Source organism: Lissotriton vulgaris, chromosome 10 (assembly GCF_964263255.1).
Source record: "Lissotriton vulgaris chromosome 10, aLisVul1.2, whole genome shotgun sequence".
Lineage (NCBI taxonomy): Eukaryota > Metazoa > Chordata > Amphibia > Caudata > Salamandridae > Lissotriton > Lissotriton vulgaris.
Window position 1 is genome coordinate 648,451,193 of NC_141698.1, and position 19,337 is coordinate 648,470,529.

Here is a 19,337-nt window from a genome sequence, read left to right on the forward strand (position 1 = left end):
TACCCAAATACAGGCATGGAAACTTTCACCCGTACCAAACGTCACAACGATTTCTTGGAAAATCGGCTTAAGCAGTTAAGGAACTTCCCCTTGCCTGAATATTGATTTGTCCAAGAACTCCTGTACTTTGCAAAGAACAACTATTCCCTACACCAAATGCAGAAGGAAGCCGACTCTCCAGCTGATGCACTGATCAAGAGGCTGCCCTTCTCCTGCCGAGAATCCAGCTCAAGTGTTTCCAAGCTCCCCTTGCGGGGTGTTGGGAAATCGAGTCCAGAGACAGAGATGCCAGACCTCCTTCATTCTAAACTAAGGTATGGAGCTGATTAGAGCCTAGAGAAACCTTTGGTAGATTCTTGGCAAAGAAAAACTAAACCTATGCTACACAATACTTACTTTTTCCCGCGAGCTAGACTTAGGTTAGGTACATTGCGGTAGGCGTGTTTTAGAAGCACCAGTTGAGTACTTTTAGCCTGTATATTTATGTATGTATTTTTATATGGCTTAGAAACCATACAATGCTTTTACAGTATAATTTTATAATACTATTCTCGTTGTACTCATTATACTTTGCAGTCTGCCTAATGATTGTAGCAGTTCACTTTTCTTGTATGAGAAAGAAGACTGTTCAATAAACCTTTTTATTGAAAACGCCTGTCTCTCTATTTCTCAACAATTCTGTTGAAACGAAGCATGCACGATTGACTGAGTGAAATACTTATCTATTATTTCTATGACACTGAGAGATATATTTCTTATTCTTGGGAAACAAAGTTGTCATGTTTATGCGGTTGTCAGAAACAAATCCCTTCTTGTGAATTCGAGAAAGTTTCTAGTGACCTCTGAGCTAGCTGGCACTCAATATTAAATTTAGTATATTCGATAGAGACCTAGTCGACCTCAGTCCTATGTCTATTCTATAGGATATACTATTCCAATGCACAGAGCCTATTGGGAATATAGGAACTACACTACATCTGGTGAGGGGACCCATCACCGAACCTGAAACAAGAAAAATTGAATGAGCAGGAGAAAACAACAGAAACGTGTTACATCCCCCCGATGCGCTCCGCACAAAGCGTGGTAGCAATCCGAAGACCATCTACCCAACTTCATGCTATCTCCTCGCCCCAGCCACTATTGCTCGCTCCCGACACTGCCCCAATCCTGAATGAATGTGTCCCAAAACCCTTACCATCAATCCCAAGTTCCGCAAGTGCTTTCCTCAAAACTGCTAAAAGCTGGGAAGCTGTTGCACTCTGCCCATTTGAATGTACGAAAACTAAACACACCTAGCCGTGAGCAAGGTTTCTCCACTTTGCTTCCCTCCTACATGGGCAAGTCAGCTGCAGTTCGGCAGCCTGCAAGGACATCCATTTACCCCTTCCCCTCTGATCTGTTTTAGATTTTTGCAGCCAAATGCAAATCCTATTCCTGTAAATTGACACCGCACTCCATAGAAGCCCTTCCCCGGAATTCATTCCTAACATTTCTGAGACCCGAAAGGGCCCAAAAAACATCCACGCCCTCAGTGTGGAGAAAGGAAACACCTCATATGATCGGTACACAGCCCTGGCAAAGTCTGAATAACTCTCCTTAGCAAACTTCAAGACATGGGGTTCCTAACACTGCTTGCAGGACTACATTCCCAAGCTCAACCCTCCAGTATCCGCATCCCGATTTCTCCTACGGATGGCGCATTATCCCACAACAATTTCCCCACAAATGCAATCTCTGCCAGTTTACCCGCAAGCGTAACCCTAGAAAGTCCTTTATCAAGCAGATCTAGGATGAACTGTATCACGTCCTCCCTTAGAAGAGGCAGTGAGTCCGGCCGTCTAGCACCTGAGCGCAAAAGTTCATTCCATGTTGCCCTGTACACTGTCTTCGTGGATTGAGCAAGAGACCCTAAAACCAGCGGCAACATCCTGTGTTGCCTACGTACCACAAATGCTGCAGCATGCTGGTCGGGGTCCTGTCTGCATCCTGGGCTAGCCCATAGAATCTCCCCCACTGTGAACGAGACAAAGCATCCGTTATGTCAATGTCCAATCTTGCCACATGCACTGCTCGAAAAGCAATATCATGACGTAAGCAGCCCAACACAAATGCCTCCAGTAATTTCAAAACTTGTTCATCCCTGGCCAACTGGTGGTTCACAATTTCCACAACCGCCATGTTAACAATTTTGAAAGCTACCTTCCTGTGTGCCAACTGCTCGCCCCATAGTTTGACCACCACTACCAGTGGGAAAAAATCCAAAACGGCCATACTCCTACCCCCCAACCACTCTGCTGACCACTGCTCTGCACACCATTTCCCTTGCCAGTAGAGTCCAAAACCCTTGCTACCTGCGGCATCAGAAAAAATCTGTACATCCCAAACCATGTCACCCTCCAGCAACAAGGGGATGCCATTGAAGTTCTGCAAGAAATACTGCCACATTCACAAGTCTTCTCTGACACCCTCAGAGCCGCACATGATGATGAGGAGGTCTCTGTCCTGCTAGCGCCCTGCCCAATCACCTGCAAAATGTCCGTCCTACTCTCACCACTCTACAAGCAAACTTGAGGTGGCCCAACAGCACCTGAATCTCTTTCACAGTGAACTTGCTTTTTGACAAAATTGTTGCCAGCAGCCCCAACATTTGCTGCTTTTTGTCCTCCAGAAGGTGTGCCTCCATCAATTGAGAGTCTAACTCAATGCCCAAAAAGGACAGAGTCGTGCAGGGCCCCATAGTCTTTTCCGGTGCCAACCGCACCCCAAGTTCCATCATGATCTCATTGAAACTGTCCAGCGCCTTCTGGCAGTCCGTGGAGTCTGAGGTGCCCACAAAGAAAAAGTCATCCAGGTAGTGTGTTACTCTTTGGTGACCCGTCCTTTCTGAAAACAACCATTGCAGGAACGTGCTGAAGCAATCAAAAAGTGCGCAAGACATAGAACACCCCATCGGTAATGCTTTGTCCATGTACCATTTACCATTGAAATGGATATCCAGAAGATCCCAATCATCCGGTTGGACTGGAAGCAACCGGAAAGCTGACTTTATGTCGTACTTTGGCATTATCGCTGCTGCGCCCGCAGTCACTACTAAGGACATGGACACGTCAACTGATGAATAGGACACAGTAGCTTCACTTTCGTCAATGAAATCGTTCACCGAGCCCTCTTCTGGCCACAACAAATGTTGTATTAAACGGAACAGCCCTTGTTCCTTCTTCTGCACCAATCCTATGGGTGACACAATCAAATTTTGCATTGGCCAAACCACAAAGGGTCCCGCCATGCGGCCCTCACGCACCTCTTTATCCAATTTCTCCTGCACTATGTCCAGGTGCTCTTTCGCTGACTGTAAATTTTCTGCCCACCTTCTTGTCTTAAGTCCCCCGTACACCAATTGAAAACCTTCTTGCAGCCTCTTCGTCACAATAACTCTGCAGGGCTGCAATCAATTGGTCTGTTCTAACCGGAGTACAAGCCTTTTGGCCCAGGCCTCTTAGCTCCTCACCCACCCGTGAAAGGCTGTTGCTGCTGTCCCCCCATCCTAAACCCCCCCTGACTGCCACTGCTGGTTCATTTGTTGCTGCCCCTGCCCTCCCCCAAAGCAATTGACCAATGCATCTCTGCATCCACAATGGGAGCAGTCATGCCTGAATTTGCAGTACTCCTGCCACCTGGAACACACTACACACAGCATTGCTCGGCCCCCCCCTTCCTTGTCCTGCATGTCCTTTAACTCGCCCTCCTCCATGCTATCTTTATCATAATCTAGTTCCTCCTCCCTGGAACCACAAGCTTTCTCAGCCAGAGGTGCAGACTGCCCCCTCCTAACACCACTCAAATGTCTGTCTTTGGAGCTCCTCTTTCCACGGTGTCCCCCGGACCATTGAGGCCCAGTGGGTGTTGGGGCGGACGAGCCTGCCCTTGGCCTCCTTATGCCAACCGCGACATGATCCCCCGCTGGTACCGGGTACTCCGCGTGAGGCTCCACCCTCCCTTCTCCTTGGCGCCATCAAGCTGCTCCCTGCTCTGCCAAATCTGGCACTCATCGTTGCTCCACCTTCTGCAAGAAAAAGGAATGGTCTGGTGTGCCGGGCCTACCCATCTTCTCTCTCCCATCCCAACTCCTCTTCCTGCCTACTTCTAGCGTACTCCCTGCCCATGCTCGCCCCACCAGGCCAAGATCTACCACTTCCGCCCTATCAAACTGGTCTTCCTCCCCATTGCTCAATTCCAAGCCCGCCGCGTCCCGCATACCGGCCCCACTTGGCCCCCCAACAGTCCTCCAGGGAACCCCGCTTTTCCAGACTGCCCCTTGTCCCCCACCCCCATGCCCCCAGTCTCCCCATGACCAAAACCCATCCCCATGCTCCGCCCCACTCACTGTGCCCCCCCCCCCCCAACATCATATGAGAAGATATCCAGCCCCTCCCAGTCCCGGGCGCTCCCTACCAATCCTATGGGAGACCACCGCCTCCTCTACCCCCGCAAGGCATCCCTGTCCTCCCCTTCTGTCCCTGAAGCCCCCCACCACCCCCCATATCCCCACCCCCTCCATCTGCCCTACCAAAAGCCGCCGGCAGAGCCAGAGTCAAGGCCTCTTTGGACCCCTTTCTGCCCTTCCTGCCCTGCCTCCCAGTGCCCTCCTCCAGTGGCAATCTCCTGTCTATCTGCCCCTGGGGGCCCGCACCACAGGCCAGTAGCGTCCCCTTCCCTTGCTTCCCCTTCTCCTTGGGGCACGTATTGCCCCCGTGCTCTACCGCCTGGGGCCATAGCCTCAACATCTTCCTCCCCCCGCTGCTCGGAACCGCTCCGTGGCGATCAAGCCTCCCGTTGGCCCCGCCCACGCTAACCCACACCGGAGCCCCCATTGAAGAGGGAGGCTCCACATCAATAGTCACGCTCTGGGCCGCTATCCTCGCATATGAGTAGCCCCACGACACTGGAGAACTCGTCAGGTAGGCCCGGGCCGTGCTTCCCTTCTGGGCCCTTCTTCCCCGCACCTCTGAGACCGCAGGCAACCTCCCACCCAACTCATCGCGACAATGTTTGCAGGGGCTCATAACGCTCGCTTGGCCCCCAACACTCACCTTCTCTTTCCGGGCATGCCGGAGAGGCGAGCAAGCCACCATCGCAGAACCCACCCCAGCCAACGCGCACCTCAACGGGAGCGTGCTCTCCGAGGCCTCTGGCATGAGTAGATCCAGCCAGCCGGACTCTCTCAGTAAGCGAACCGCTTCGAGCACGCGGTCGTTCTCAGTCGCCATACATCACAAATTAAACAAAACCCCTACACTGAGAAGGCTTAACTACCTACACTACAGCAAATGCGTACACACAAAAAATGCTAAATCCTACAGCGCTCCCAGCCACCAGGTCACCAAAGCTAAAATGGTGGCTGGGGAAGCGCGAAGACGGCCCTTATACCCTTTGGGCTATAAATGAAATTGCGCTACAATTTGGCTATTCCCAATGTAGCCCAAAACCCACAAAATGCCCATTACTCCGCCTGCCCCACCCCCTTCCAAGTTGCCCAGGAGCAGACCTCACTGAGTTCGGCTGCCCCCCAAATCCCTCCTTTTGCCAGTTTAAAACTGTTCTGCAGGCTGCAGTGGCAGGCCTGGGACATGCTTTACGTGCTACTTAAGGGGGTGGCAGAATGTGTGCTGCAGCCTACTATTAGCATTTAATTAACAGGTCCTTGGTACCTGTTGCACCATATACCAGGGACTTATAAGTAATTATATAATCTAATTAGGTGTATACCAATTTTACCATGTTTAGAAGGGAGAGCACAAGCACTTTACCACTGGTTAGCAAGAGTAAAAGGTGCAGAGTCCTAAAAGGCAACAAAAATAGGTTCAGCAAAGGAATGCTAAAATCTGGGGTGACCTTGCAGAAAGGGCCAGAACCAACACCTACCAATCGAAATGTGGAAATGTAATAATTGGCAAAGTAGTAAAAAAATACTAGTTTATCCTCCACCCCAACCATTGGAGAAAGTTCATAATGTGCTGCAGTATGATTTACTATTTCAAAAACAGTACAAGAAACATCAGTGAAAGTGTTTTACATTTGAGAGGGGTAAAAAATACTATTCCAACATTTCTTTATTTGTAATATTAACCCTTTCGATGCTCATGACGAGCTCAGCTCGTCATGAGGCACGGTTGAGCTGTGCTGATGACGAGCTGAGCTCGTCATGAACAATGGGAGTACACAATCTGCAGCACAGGAGGGGAATTGCTGCAGCAGCGATGGTGTTAAAAGATTTGTTGAAATTATAAACCCTAAATATTATATATAAAATATCAATGACTCATAAATAAAAAAATGCAAAAATAGAAGTATTAAAAAATATATTAATTGTTAAAAGATAAACACAAATAATGTACCACAATGGTTTATTTTTTTTTTTTAAATTGCTAACACAATATTTATGATGGATCTCTATCCAGAAATGAAGTCATTATAATTAATCTAACATTAAAATACAGTACCCTAAATCCCCCAAGAAACATTATCTATAATATAAATATTAATTTTAATGACAAATTCCAAAACAGACTAACCTCAACATTTTAAAATATAATATATTTATTTTTAAATTGTAATATAACAAAATGTAATTATTTAAATAATATGCTTCGCGGGGCATGGCTTGGACGCCGAGCAAGATGGCCGGCTATATTCAGAGCTCCGCCGCACTGTAGCACTTCACGGAGGTTTTGCCCGTGATTTGGGGAACGTTCCTGCAACACTTGGTGGCAGCTGCAGTCGGAACATGCTGGGGACGTTTTGACCGACTTTGGACTTCCGAGGCCAGCTCCTTTGACCCGAACGCCTGCACGAGTATTTTACCTCAGGGTGCGCCATGTCAGACGCCGGGGAGTGACTCCGCCGGAATTCAATCGTTTAATGGACACAAGGTATGCACACACTGATGTGCATTCATTTCCCCTGTGCGCTTTTGGGTCACAATACATCGTTTTTGTGACTAGTTTTGGCCCATGTGCAATATTTTTTATAAGCGCTTTTTTAATGCGTCATGGCACTGATAGCTCCCGAATGCAGTGACTGAGTTGAATAGTCACAGTGCTTCACCGCTCTGTTGATGCCGCTTTGCCAGCACCCTGGACAACATGTTCCTTTGGTTGTTTTTTCTTCTTTTGTCATGCCTTTAAAGCTTTTTGAGGATATGCAGTAAATTGGAACATTACCACAGGACTCTTTTTTCTTTCTCCTTTGAAACCTTTTGCCAGTTCACGTGCCATATTTGACCCTCACTCTCTATGAAGGTGTTCTAATGTCTGCTGAGCTTATCAAAATACAGGCGTTTCTTCAGTGACTTTTTTTTGTTTTTATTGCCTGGTCTGCTCATTTTGCTTCAGGAAACTAATTATTTGCATACTGGAATGCTTTAGCATGCTACATTCCCAGCTTTACTGTGTTCTGTGCCCTGCCTTATAACACGTCTTTGAATAGTGCATCACAGCACCACCACTCCTACAAGCCGCGACTGATTTGAGAGCTGCAGCTTTTTTTTACATAATATTCTCGACGTGTCTATAAGGTCTTGACCTAGTACAAGTTACTTATTTATCTTGTCACCTTGGAACAAAGATACATTTTTGGAACACGGTCCTTTGCTGCAGAATATTTCCTCATGGTCTCTTCAGTCCTATTCGTACCATACATTTTGTTCTTCCATTGATGACTTCTCCTTTTGTTCTGTATGGTATACTCACCTTATATTCCTTGTAAGGTTTCTTGGTGGATACACAGGAAATACCCAATTGCAAAGTGACTTTTTATTGTAATATGTACCTATATTTGCCTTCACTGTGACTCTTTCCAACTTTGATAATGCTTACTTGCAGAATGGTAAGTCCCTCATTATAATAATTTTCCTCGAAGGCCTTGTTCTCTCTACGGAACTTACTGAATGTCTATTGACTCTTGCTAACTTAGGTGCACTTTCCTTCAAACAACTCTAGTGCTTACTTTTATTGTCGGAGTGCTAATATACCAAAGGCATCTCTGTCTCCATTTTTTCTCTTATGGTGAACCTACGTAAACCAAACTTTGTTTTCACTCCTACTGTAAAGTATTCTGTGAGTCCTCCAGGTGTTGTACCTTCAACTCCACAGTCTTCCAAGATGGTGACTTTATCTTCTCATCGCTCCTCTTTAGGGCAGTCATCAACAAATAAATCTTCGCCTCCTGCGACTTCTATTAAGCGTTTGAAGCAAGACTCTCCAGCACCAGATGCACCTCTTGCTTCATCTTCTATTGACTTAATTTTGGAGGAGATTCGAGCACTACGCCCATTTATTGAAGACACAAGTAAAGATATGCAACTTTTAAAGGACAAATGGGACATTATGGATACCCGAATCTCTTCTATTGAACAACAACTTCCAGAAGTCCAATCTAACACACAACGCATTGTAGCTCTGGAGAAGACTGTTCTATCCTTGCAACAACATACAGAGGATTTGGAAAATCGAAATAGGAGGAACAACCTACGTATTTACGGTTTGCCGGAGAATTTGGAGGGAGATGATCCAGTCACTTACTTCACCACCTTCCTACCGAAACTTTTAGATATGCCACCTTCTACATCCATTAGTATTCAAAGGGCTCACAGACTTGGTTCATGTACATCTACTTCCACGAAACCTCGAGGTGTTATCATCCTGTTTTTGAAATTCACAGACCTTCTCTCCATTCTATCCGCAGCTAGAGCTAAAAAACAAATCTCCTGGCTTGGTCAACGTGTGTATTTGTCTCAAGATGTCTCTAATGCTACTGCCTCCAGACGTAAAGAATTTTTAGCTCTTCGTCCTTCGCTGCGCTCTCTTGGAGCGCATTATGGTCTGTTCCATCCTTGCACATTCAGAGTAACTTACCAAAACAAATCTTGGTCCTTTCAAGATCCTGGAGAGCTACGAAATTTCATCCTTCTGCACAACAATGAAGGAATGGATTCATCACCTTCAAACAGTGGCTGACAATTGTTTTTATTTTATTGATTGTGCTCTCTAAGAGTTCTATGGTTTCCTGTGTCTCTTATCCCTTATGACTTATAATACCTGAATATTGTTGCTTAGTAATTCATTCATTCCTCTTGAATATGTTCACTTGTTAATGTTATATACTTTTCAACGAAATCCCCATCACTTGTATTCCAGCTGTTTTTCTTGTTTTTTATCTTGTATTGTCCCTTGCATGTTTTTCATATTAATTGTTCTCTTTCTTCCCTTATGCAGATGTGTACCGGTCTTCCCCTCATCCTATGTTTTTTCTCCTTTGTGGTCCTGTGAGGTCCCGGTGCGGTCATGCTTCTGTTCCTGGTCTTACCCGTCTTGTTACTCATCACCACTTCCCCACCTCCCTCTGTATACCTTCCCCATCAGGTATGTTTTTTGCAGTCATCCTTTGGATTTGTACTGTCTTTTCTGTCTCTTCCTTTCCTATTGATGTCTCTCCTTCCTTTCCCCCTTTTCCTCTTCCCCCTTCCCCTCTCCTTTTTCATTTCTTACTCTTTCTGTCTTTTTTCTCAGTATTTAATTGTTGGCTTGTTGTTTGTACCAATGTTTTTGCACTCTTTTATCCTGTATATTTTCCCAGGTTTTAACCTTTAAAGTTGTCTCATGGAATGTGAAAGGCTTTAACAATCCTATTAAATGGCAGAGAGTGTTATCCCACTTATCTTCATATAACCCTGACATTGCACTTATTCAAGAAACTCACCTTTCTGATCTTGAATCCTTGAAGTTAAAAAGACAATGGGTTGGTACTGTATTATTTACCCCTGCCTCTCATAAAAAGAATGGAGTTGCTATTCTGATCCACAAGCGACTCAAATGTAAGATTATTTTGGAAGAAAGGGATGAAGATGGTCGCTGGGTATTAGCTAAACTCCTTATTGACTCAATTCCTATTACTGTATTTAATGTTTATGATCCTACTAATTTTGACTCTTCATTTTGGCCATTAATCACCTCCAAATGTATTCAACATAAAGATAAGTACTTTATTTTAGGTGGCGAATGTAATCAGATATTTGATCCTTTCCTTGATCGCAAATCATCTGTTCGCTTTGCTCCACACAAACCTCATAAACAGTTTCTGGACACCATTACACAAGCTCATTTAGTAGATTCTTGGAGACTTACTCACCCTGATGTTTTAGATTTCTCTTTCTTTTCCCCTCCACATGCCTCTTTTTCACGTCTAGATTATATCTTCCTTTCCTCCTCCTCGTCTCAAAATCTTCTGTCTTCCTCTATTGAACCTATTGTAATCTCTGACCATGCTCCTATTGTTACAGCCTTTGACCTCCTTCCTCCTACTCCTGCATCTTCTCGTTGGCGTTTTAATTCCTCCTTACTAACTGACCCCCATTTCTCTTCTTCTTTTCGTTCTTTCACTTCCGAATTCTTCCAGATTAATTCTGACCCACAAACATCCCCTCATGTCCTTTGGGACTCTTTCAAGGCCACGGCCCGTGGTTTCATTATCGACTTCGTTTCCAAAAAGAAGAAACAGTTTACTCAAAAACGTAAGATTGCCCTCGCTCATATCAAGACTCTAGAACATCAATTTTATACTTCTTCCCCCACTCATGTATCTCCAGACCTTATTAAGGCCAAACTTTCGTTCAATAAACTCACCACCGATTCGGCATCCACCTTTCTTCTTCGAAGCAGTGCTCGTTATTATGGTGGACGTAACAAATCAGGTAAACTTCTTGCTAATTATCTTAAGTCACGCAAAGAGCGTACTCTTATTGATTCTATCTATTCCCCCTCAAATGTTCTCTTGCACACAGATAAAGATATTTTAGAACAATTTCAATCTTTTTATGAATCCTTGTATACTCCTGAGAACCCACCTTCCCCTGCTCTTCTTCAATCTTATTTTGATAAATTGCCTAAACCAAATACAACCCAACTTCAATTCTCAGACATCGAAACAGACTTAACTCTTCACGAACTCTCTACTGCATTAACATCTCTTACCAAAGGCAAAACTCCGGCCCGGATGGATTTCCGGTTGAATTCTACTTACACTTCTCCGATCTTCTTCTACCTCGTTTACTTTCTCTTTTTCAGTCTTTTTGTTCTACTGGTATTGCTCAAGGTTCTTTTCAGGATGCGACTATTTGTCTTATCCCTAAAGAAGGCCGCAATCCTAAGTTTTGCAAGAATTACCGACCAATATCCCTAGTTAATGTGGATTATAAGTTATTTGCTAAACTGCTAGCCTTACGCCTTGACCCTTTTATGCCTCACCTCATTGGAAAAGAACAATGCGGATTTGTAAAGGGTCGTCTCACGTCGGATAATTCTAGACTTTTTCTCAACGTTTTAAATAAAGCCTCTTCTCTCTCCATTCCACTAGCAGCTATTTCTGTCGACGCTGAAAAAGCTTTTTATCGGGTTGATTGGTCTTTTCTATTGGCTTCTCTGAAATGGCATGGTTTTGGTCCTAAGTTCATTTCCTTAATATCTTTAATTTATTCAACGCCCAAAGCCTCAGTCCTTGTAAATGGTCAACTCACTTCCCCCTTTGTGCTTCAACGCGGAGTTCGTCAAGGTTGTCCTCTCTCTCCCCTTCTATTTATATTAGCTCTTGAACCTTTTCTATCTTCTATTCGCAATAATCCCTCAATTTCTGGCTTTCCATATGGAGATCAACATCTCAAATTGTCTGCCTATGCAGATGATATTCTTTTATTCATCTGAGATCCAGAGACTTCTGTCCCTTCCTTGTTAGAAGAATTTGAGAAGTTTTCCCTTATCTCAGGATATAAGATCAACTCTGATAAAACAGAAATTATCCCATTAACCAAATTTTGCCTTCCGCACTATTTTTCTTCGACTGGTTTTGCTTGGACCACTACTAAGATAAAATACCTTGGAGTTCTCTTCTCTAATTCCATCTCATCTTCTATCAAACTTAATATGAATGCGGTTATTTCGAGAATTGAATCTTTATTTTCTTCTTGGAATCCCCTCTTTCTCTCTTGGTGGGGTCGTCTGGATTCTGTTAGGATGATGATTGCTCCGATTCTGATTTATCTAATCGCCATGCTTCCGGTTCATATTCCCGCTCTCTATTTTTGTCGCATTGATTCTGTAATATCCAAATTTCTTTGGAAACAGAAGAAACCTCGTATATCCTTAGTATCTCTCCGTAGAACTAAGTCAAATGGAGGGGTCAATTTCCCTGATTTTCACCTGTACCATAAATCTTTCTCTCTTCGTCAAGCTTCTCGTTGGTTATCTCCAGAACCGTCACCTTTTTCTCCACTTTGGCTTCATATTGAACATTCCTTAATGTTACCCTTTTCCTTTCAAGATACACTTCACTTCACATCTAAGTCTCCCTATCTTAAATCGCCATTATTCAAACATACCTCTTCTCTTTTGACACCTTTATTCTCTATATCACCCGTGTCTCGAGAATCCTTTCTGCTTATGCCCATTTGGTATAATTCACTCGTTCTTTTACGTAACAGACCTATTGCCTGGCCTTCCTGGCGATCAAAAGGTATCATTTGGATTCACCATCTTTTTGATGGTTCTTCACCTCGTTCTTTTCCTCAATTTCAACTGCAGTTTTATTGCCCCCGCTCGTTTGCACAGAAATATTATATTCTTATGGAAATTGTTCTTGATCGTTATTACTCTCTCCCATCTGCAGAACTACCTCTCCCCTCTTCCCCTCTTCTTACTATTCTAGCCACTATTCCTAAAGCTTCTCTTATTTACCGTTATTTTTCCGCTCCTAATCCTGAACGTAACAAATCAAAATTGGAGTTGTCCTGGGAAAAAGATCTGGATTGCTCATGGTCTGTTTCGATTTGGGATAAGCTCTGGACTAAATCTTTGAAGACCTCTCGTTCTGCCTCTCTCACTCAATCCATCTTTTATTTCTATCATAGGCTCTATCTTTCTCCTCTTTCTCTTTCTCGTTTCCTTCCCTCCTCTGAAACCAAATGCTGGACATGCAACACTCCTAATGCTGATCTCTTTCATCTTTTCTTTCTCTGTCCTTCAGTTCAAACCTTTTGGATTCAGGTTTGCTCCCGCATTTCCCGCATTTTCAATATTTCTATTCCCTACTCTGCTCCCTTAGTATTTTTAGGAAGTCTTTCTGACTCCTTAGATCTCCCCACACATTCACTTGGTCGCTTTGATCTTATGATAGCCGTTGCCCTCCATCTCATCGCATCCAATTGGAAGTCCCTCACCAAACTTTCCGTCACTTGTTGGTGGAATCTTATATGTCACTCCCACAGAATGGATGTCGCCTTTGCCTCCTCCTGTAAACCTTCCCGCGATGTTGAGCTTTATTGGTTGCCTCTTACTCTATACCTTGATCAATCTGCCAAAAGTAATTATACTCCATTATCTTCTGACAACTTTAAACCTCCTTGAACAGTTGTGCTCCTGCTTACAGTTTTTTCTTCCACAGATTTCACAGTTTCTTAGTTCCATTTTTTAATGCATTGTATAATTCTTTCCTTTCTCTTATGTATTTATTGTACAATTGACTTTCTTGCCAACAATGTTTATGTTTATGCTTATATTTATAGGATTATTATCATCATATCCCTTTCTACCCTCCCTCCCCTCCCCCCTCTTCCCTTCCAAAAATTAGAAAATGCTTTGATTCTTTACTAGTGCCTTCAGTAGTATATATTTGCTTCACTTACTGCATAATGTATCTGTTTCTTTATTGTTCTACTGTTGCCACCTTATTGGTTTTATAACTAATATTTCAATAAAGCTTTCAAACTGAAATAAATTATATGCTTCAGTCTGACCTTTTTAGATTGCAAAGAAGCTGAAATTTTGTGTTGTAATTAATTGAAACCTCGAAACCAGTCACACTTAGGAAGACTGCTTTATCATAGTCACTTGTAGATTGGATTAAAGGACTGACTGAAAGAGCGCGCAGGTCACCCGACCAAACATAATGCGCACTCGGGCCCATAAAATAATTTTCATGTATACTTTAATCAGGTAACCTACACGCTGTTATCAGCAATTCAGTTTATTCCTTTCTTTTTGTGTACCGGACTTACCAATCCTTGTAACAGGTACCTAAGATCACAATGGATCAGGAGCTAGTTTTGGGAGTAGGTAAAAAGCATAAAACTACCATGCAACATTTGGAAAACAGTTGAAATGTATAATAACCACAGACGCAAGAAGTTTTCATAACCTTTATCTAATTTTCTTCATCCTCTATAGCCATGAGCCACAAATTTACACTGATCAAACTGTTTATAACTAGAATTAAAAATATGGTATAGCTATGAATGAGAGTAAGAATCATTTAGAAATCGAAAATAAAGGGAAGGGAAAATAAGGAACACGCTATTTTAAACCAGCAGACTTCCACAACTTCACTAATGGCGAGTAAAAAAAGGGAACATACTAATCAAAGTAGACTTTCGAGTTTCACTAACGGTTTATAAGAAACAAAACTTATGCAATTTGATTTATCCAGATGTACTTGTTTTCTAAAGGGAGGGTAAGGATGGAACAAACTATATATGCATACGATTCTGTATTCGAGTAAGGGTAGGGAGAGAATGGAACATGCTAATAGACAAGTTTGCACGAAAAACCTTATTTATGGAAAACAAGGTAAAAGACTTAGGCAATTATGCTTTATTCTGGACAAGAGAGAGAAGCTGAGATAGACAAACACCCACACTCAGTTATATTTACCTAGGATAGGTTAAAGACTAACCCTGACCACGGGTCAGTTGGAAAAGGCGGGAAAGGTCCCTCAAGGACTTGGGCTGCCAGTAGGCGAGCAGGTATGGCTCATGGACAGTCAGGACAGGATAACCCCAGGATTTGGATCAGGACCGGGCTTACCAAAGGGTACGACCAACACTTGCAGCTTCGGATGCAACGCCTGCGCTACCCCCTCTCTGCAAGGAATCTGCCAATAACCCCGATTGGGTTCTCGAATCTCCCAGCAAAGTGCTTCGACAGCACTTAAGGTCTCCCAAACCCCGACTGAGTCTGTAGAAATTACGGACAGAGTGCTCCGCATCTCTCTGTATCATTCACCTATAGGGTTCGTTTGGTCAGTGACAGGTCAGCTATTCGGACAAGTCGGACAATTTCTCTAGCTAAACCTAGTCTAATTATACTGTTTTCGGGTCAATGTACCACCCACAAATGTTGCAAGTGAAAGTTTCTCTAAATTCTGATTGGGCAAGGGAGGAGGTTAGGTCATGGTACCTCCTAAAATTTAGACTTTTTCAGGCTTAATATTCATTTTCGAACCCACCCCTTACATTCCAGTTCCCATGGCATGAGGATTTTAGAAGACAATAGGGTACACTGTTTTATACAAATGTAGCAAGTGCAGGTACAGTTCAGCTTCGTCTTGCTGGGTTGCAGGTCGCGTTCTCATGAACATCTTAGCCTTGGTTGCCAGCTGGCTGACTTCCACTGCGGCCAGGTTCATTTCCCCTCATCATGTGACTGGGACCATAGGAACTTCAAATATGTATGAGTAGCAAGTGCCTCTCAGGCCCACGGAGAACGATACATGAAAAGTAAGCGAAAACAATTTTAGAAACACAGAAAAAATGAATACACTGTATACCATGATTGGCTATACCACAGCCCTTACTTTATAATAACTATAGCATTAGGAGTTAGGCAGAACAGACAGCTTTGCAAAGCGGCAATGCAAGCACGGAGCATGTGAGAAAACAAAGCGGCCATTTTAGCAATACTGCGCATGAGGAACAAGTTCCCTCCAGAACTGCGAGTGCGTCACATCACATGGGTATGACCGACGCATGCGCAGACTAAATTCCCGCAAAGCAGCGACCATTTTAAAGGCAAGCGTTAATAATGTTTAGTAAACACATAAGCAAGCTACTCTGGGACACCCCGTGTAGTGTAAAATGTGCAATATTAGTGAGACAAACAAATTGATTACAGAGTTAAGGTTATTCGAGGTTCATGAATACAAGCAAGTCGCATAACGTGCGAATACTTGCTCCATCAATCCCCTCTTTGATGATATTTACTATCATCACTATTAATGAAACCAGATGCCAACTTGTCACATTTTTCCCAGTTCAATTTCTTCAAGCATTCAATTCATCTTTTCTTTCATTTCCTTATTAGGGTGAGAATTTTTCACCCTTTTTTAAATTTGATTATTCAGTTCCTCCAGTTCCAATTCATCCACATTTCTCTTCACTACTCTCTTATTCACAGTGTACTTTTTCTGATGTTTGCGACATTTACAACAAATGAATATGATAAACACTACTATACTTATCCCCATGATTGGCCTCAGTATTTTACTCAAAAGACTTTTCCCTAAGTTAGAAAACCAATGACCTACAGAGGAGAGACCATCAGTTAGTCTCTTCCAGGCACTGTCAACTTCCAGTGGTTTGAGCTCTTTTTCCAAATTTGTAATATTCCTCACATACCTTTTAATCTCCACACTTTTGTCAGGTATGTAAGTGCAACAATGTTGCGCTTTCAACATTTACAGACTCCGCCCTCTTTTGCTAATAAGGTGTTAAGAGCCTGTTTTTTTAAAACCATAGATCTGATCGCAACCATTTCGGTATTGACCATCAGGAAACCTCCAGCAGTGTCAGTAGATAACCGATCCACTACTGTTGACAATTTGCAAATTCTGTGTGTATTCAGAGTCACTCCCACTGCAGGTATCAATGCACTAAAAATATCTCCCACTATTTCTCCGGCACTCTCTCTTTTTGTGCATGCTAATTTGTTAGTCTTTTCAGTGCTTCCAGTGCTTTTCCCCACATGGTATATCTCTGGAAAGAGAATACCAAAGTACCAGCTTCCGTACCAATGGTCCGGTAATTTGAAATAAGCCTTGTTTCCGCATATAAAATAAATTCCAGGAAACACTGGCTCTGACCCATCTTTGAATCCCCAACCCCCAATTACCTTGTAATTATGTTCGCATTCACTGGAACCAATGAATATGTTATTATAGTAACTAGTCATTTCTCTCTGAAGACAAAGTTTCCCTTTCTTTTCGAAATCCAGTAACAAGGCAGCATTTGCTCCACCATTTGAGGTGCTCCCTATATTTTCTGCCCATTTAGGAACTTTCTGAGTTTTATCTTTGGCCTTCTTCGGGAAACTCTCTCTTCTCTTTTCTACCATATCTAGAAATTCTTTTTCCTTTTCACGTAAAGAACAAGTCAAGTTGTTTTTGTGTGTGTCATCTATGTTAATTTTTCCTACAGTTAGAAAATAATCACCCATATATTTAGCTACATCTCTAGTCGTATGTACAGGGTTCAGATTTCTTCTAACAGGAATTTCAGAAAATGTCACGTCAAGGTTTGAGTAGTAACCTTCTGTAAAATAAGCTAGTTAGTATACTACAGGAAATTCCATAGGTTAAGGGTAAGTGATGGTAAGTCACACCTTCAGCTACTGAAGTAGGTAGCTTCATGCAGACATAACAGTCATCTATTTCCATCGTCTCTACATAGTGTACTAATAGGTTTGCAAAAACATTTCAATGAGTTTTGTTCTTTATCTTGTTAAAGTGTAAGTCTTCTTCATCTGATACTTCTAAATCTAGTTTTGTTTGTTTTAGGCTAAGTGGTCTGTCTAGTACATCTATACTTGGTGGTGTACTTCTAGTATGTGATTCTACAGTGTCATCCGGTAAGTCATTATTGGGGTACAGACTTGGGTTTTTGCTCATCATAGAAGGAATGGTTATAGTCAGTCCTATCCATAGTATTAGTATTAGTGCTATACTGCATACACATATTTGACAACATGTTTTACAACAATTACGCCTAGGTCTTCCATTCACATTGGAATCAGACATGTTTGGCTCAAAAGAAGTTTTTCAACCCCTCTTTGTAACTTTGTACAGGTTTCTTACGCAGAGCAACTTCAGGTTGGTTCTTCTTCTTCAGTACTCTGGTTAGAAATCAATTCTTCATCACTTTTGTCACTTATATCAAGATTCTCAAATTCTTCCAACAACAGATAAGTCCATTCAGGATTCTGATATTTACTGTTTTGGCTCTTTATTCGAGCACTTCTTCTCTTAGGTTTTACTCCAGACTGTTCGGTTTTACTAGAGGCCTGTTTCCTTTGTTCAAGTTTCTCTTCTACAGTCTTTAGTCTTAGTCTCAGTCTTTTTATGAACCTTGGTTTCCTGTTCTTCTTCTTGAATCTTTTGACTGGCACCTTGATTTGGCTTTCTTCAAATGCTCTTTTGTTTTCGTTCAGTTGTGGCACATCTGTTTCAATGGTTTCTTCTTCCCTATCTGTCTGACTAGTTCCAGGTCTTGGGTCTGTTTCTTCTGCCTGGTCACTAAGCTGGCCTCGTTCAGGTGTATGCTGGATTTGGCTTTCTTTTATTTCAATTTCTTCTTCCTGAACACATTTATCTATTTCTATCTGATCCTGTTCAAGCACTTCGAACCTTTGATTTTCTTCTGCTTGAACTTTCGCCCTATTTTCTATTTGTCCCTTTTCAATCTCAGGAGTTCTTGGAGGTGTGTCGATAACCTGTTCTGTCCCTATCTGACCTTCCTCGTTATCTGATTTGACATGGATTTCGATGATCTGATTATCTTTTTCTATTCCTGTCTCGTCCTCACTATCCCACTCTCTATCTAAGTAGGTTTTTCTTCTGGTTCTTATGGGATTGAATGTCAGGTCGATTACTGGGACCCACTCATGTTGACTGGTGCTCGGTTGTTCGTCATCAGCTACTTCAGGACCAACTTCAGGAGACCCCTCAGCTGCACAACCTTCAGCCTCAGTTTCTTCGTCTTCTGTCACCCTTTTCGTATGGCTGGCATGGATCCACTTCGGCACACCTGCACACTTCACCGCTGTTGTGGTAATAAGAATCACTTGTCTCGGTTTTCCCCACTTCGGTGCAAGGCAACTCGACCAGGTGTGTTTCTTTAGTACAACCCAATCACTCGGGTTCAGATTATGGGCTGGAGTTGCTGGCCTGGCGACGGCGTCTTCCCCAATCTGGTGAGAGATAGAACGCACTTGGTCACCCAGTTGCTTGCAGTACTTTAGCACCAAATCATCAGAAATGCTTAGCAGTTTGTGTCCTGGTACCCATGCTTGTCGCATTACTCTTCCCATCAGTATCTCGTGGGGGCTCAGGCCTGTCTTCCGATCTGGAATACTTCTGATTCCCATCAGGACAAGGGTCAAGGCGTCTATCCAATGCATTCCAGTAGATTCACACATTTTTCCTAATCTTGACTTGATAGTGCCATTCAGTTGTTCTACCACTCC